The following is a 3,268-nucleotide window of genomic DNA, read 5'->3' as shown; positions in this document are numbered from 1 at the left end:
GTCACAGTGAAGCCAAGCGCTACATACGCTTCGTCATATTTCCTCGTCTTAGCTTTCGGGAGACTTATGTTTGTCTCATTATCTCCGTCTCGCTCCGCTTTCTTTTCATCCCTAATAAATATTTTTCCATGGTGTCTCTTAAGGGTTTGTTATCTGCACTTCATATCTCCTGCTCTGTGATGTGTGCTCTTGTTCGGTGCAAAAAAAAACTACTCCCTGCGGCAAAAAAAGCATGTTCCCCGGGGTCACACGTGCCCCCCCTGGCATCGCTCCGAGCCCCCCCAGGGGGGCGCGCCCCACTATTTGAGAAGGACTGGGATAAGTAGAAGCATGGCCAATGGAGTCTTAAAGGGCTCTAAGGGGTGCAGCAGTAGTTATCAGTGGCGACCCGTCATTCAGGGCAGGTGGGGCTGTGCTCTGTTTTGAGTCCCACATTTTTTGGGGGGTTGCCTGTTTTGCATGTTATTTTGGCATTAATACGTGTCATATATCAGTTTGCAAACAATGTAAAAAATAAAATAAAGCCGCATACAAACATGGTCTCTTTTTTGCTTTCTTGAGTAAGGCAGCTCCAAAATGCAGGTGTTTCTGTGATGGTTTGGGCAACCAGTGGAAAATACGAAGCGTAGGAGTTGGTAATGTTCCTTAGTTGCGCTGTGATTGGCTCAGTGTTTTGTCACTCATGGGAACACTACATCACTGCCAAATCTAAGGGTAGAGCTAAAAAATTCAAGCCCCTTGGGTGCTGCCATAGAGTTACATTAAAGGTGCCCATCCAAGAAGTGTCATGGTTATTGGCCACAGATAAAATGACATTAAATGACGTTATATCTACAGTAGCTTTGATTGGACTGATCCTGTCAACATCATACTTTCAAAATCTTAGCTAGCAGTCATCATCATGAATCAAGTCGACAATCTACTGGCAAATCCTTTTTAATCCTTGACATACGAATAGAAATAAAGAAGAGAAATTATAGATAAAACGTATCGGTGCTCATCGGCCATTGGACATAAACAATACACAACAAGTTGGAAATCACAAATACAACAATGAGTGGTTTGGAAGGAATCAGTGGCTAACTGCAAGCATTGCAAAGCAATCACTAGCCTGCTATTCAGTGGAGTGGGTGTGTGGTCCCAAGTCTTCGTTTAATGGTCTCTTTTCCAAGCTTAAAAGGATAAACATTCAACATTGGCCATGCTGTCAATCCAGCATGATTTATGCCGCGCACAAAACAACTGGAAACTCGGAACTGGTAAATCTGACTTCAGTGAGTTCAAGACAACTGGGAACTCTGGAAAATACGAGCTCCGACTGGGAAAATACACTTTGAACGGTCATCCAACTCAGAATTGTAAATTGAGCTAATATTAACAGAGAGCTAATATATTAATAATATGCATGTCAATCTCTTCTGGTTCAAAGTGGAGGAGAGATTGACTTCATCACTACTTGTATTTATAAGAGGTATTGACATGTTGAATGCACCAAGCTGTCTGTTTGAACTGCTGGCGCACAGCTCAGTCACCCATACACATCCCACAAGACATGCCACAAGAGGTCTCTTCATAGTCCCCAAGTCCAGAACAGACTATGGGAGGCGCACAGTACTACATAGAGTCATGACCACCTTGAACTCTATTCCACATCAAGTAACTCATGCAAGCAGTAAAATTATATAAAAAAAACAGGAAAAAATACACCTTATGGAACAGCAGGGACTGTGAAGCAACACAAACATAGACACAGACACATGCATACACACACACACATGGATTTTGTACTGTAGATATGTGGTAGTGGTGGAGTTTTGGGCCTGAGGGCACACAGTGTGTTATGAAATCTGTGAATGTATTGTCATGTTTTTTAAATTGTGTAAACTGCCTTAATTTTGCTGGAAACCAAGAAGAGCTAATGGGGATCCATAATAAATACAAATACCAGACTTTGATGACAAAATTTGCCCAGGAAGGACCTCTCAAGTGAGCACAGCACAAGGTGAGTCCAAAAATGTATTGTATGTTGCTGCATAAACAACGTAATATTCCAAGGAGATATGCAGTGCTTAATTAGTAAATCGGGAGGTGCCTGAAAAAAAGTGAGCGCTAGAGTGGGGTGACCCGGGGAGCTCCGAGGTACTGGAACGCATGAGAAAAAATAAATCACCATTATAATAAAGCATTGCATGCATATCATTACATTTAAGTAGTGGCATAGAGCAATAGAGTAGAGACACATGGGAAACATTTTTGTGGCTTAGGGTCCAACTCTACATCATTTTACATGACTGGAGACTTTGGCATCATTTTTAAAAAATACCACGTTTAGAACAACTCAGAACTCGGAGCTGGGAAATCACCGACTTCCGACTTCAGTGCGTTCAAGAGAACTGGTAAATGGTGTTTTTTTTTTTTTTTTTATAAATAAAAATGATAAGCTGTTAGTAGCTCACCCTAATAATTTGTTCCCTTTTCCCCTCTTAATTTTGCACTCTTCTGACTTGGTGGTGCACATGTAGCCTATAACCTGTTTTAGAGAAATGTAATCATTGAATATTGTAATAGCTTTCATTGTCTGCTTATACGCCTCCTTTATTTATCCTACGGTTCTGACGTGGTTCACAGGGAAAATACTGTAAAAACGGCCCATGTTCTGAATTCTGTCGCTGTACATTTCAAAAGTGCTGAACAAATAGTAATAGACTATGTCCGTCCTAGCTCACTCATTAATGTCTTAATCGAAATTACGGATTGCCTCTTATCCGCTCGTCCACCCCTTATGCCATAGTTTGTACATCTCAATTGTCACTATAAACCACATTTATTTATGCAAGTTAGCCATATCAGCCATGTTTTTTTTAAGGCAGTTAATAAGGCTGAATTAACTGTTTCGCTGACAAACAAGGCTCCGCTGATAGCCAAGTGTAGCAGTGGTAAGGTGTTGGGACTGCTGTTGAGCCAGATTTAAGTAGGCCCTAACAGTTTGTGGGCACCTTTGTCACCGTTATAGTGCAATTAATGTATTGTTTAATGTTGTGTAGTGGCTTTTCTGGCATGCATATAAAATAATGGTGTTTGCTCACCAATAATTACATGCTAAAAATCACCACTGCTAGTTATCACACTAATAAAACTGCAAAATAAGATAAATTTATTTCATGTCTGTGAATTGTGCATTTATTTCATGTTTAATGGCAGTTAAGGAATTACATTTGGAAAGTTTGTGCCAATGAAAACATTTCCAACTCAATAAATGCATAGAATA

The sequence above is a fragment of the Salvelinus alpinus genome, chromosome 30 (genome assembly GCF_045679555.1).
Source record: "Salvelinus alpinus chromosome 30, SLU_Salpinus.1, whole genome shotgun sequence".
NCBI classification, from domain to species: domain Eukaryota; kingdom Metazoa; phylum Chordata; class Actinopteri; order Salmoniformes; family Salmonidae; genus Salvelinus; species Salvelinus alpinus.
Note: the sequence above shows the minus strand (reverse complement) of the source record.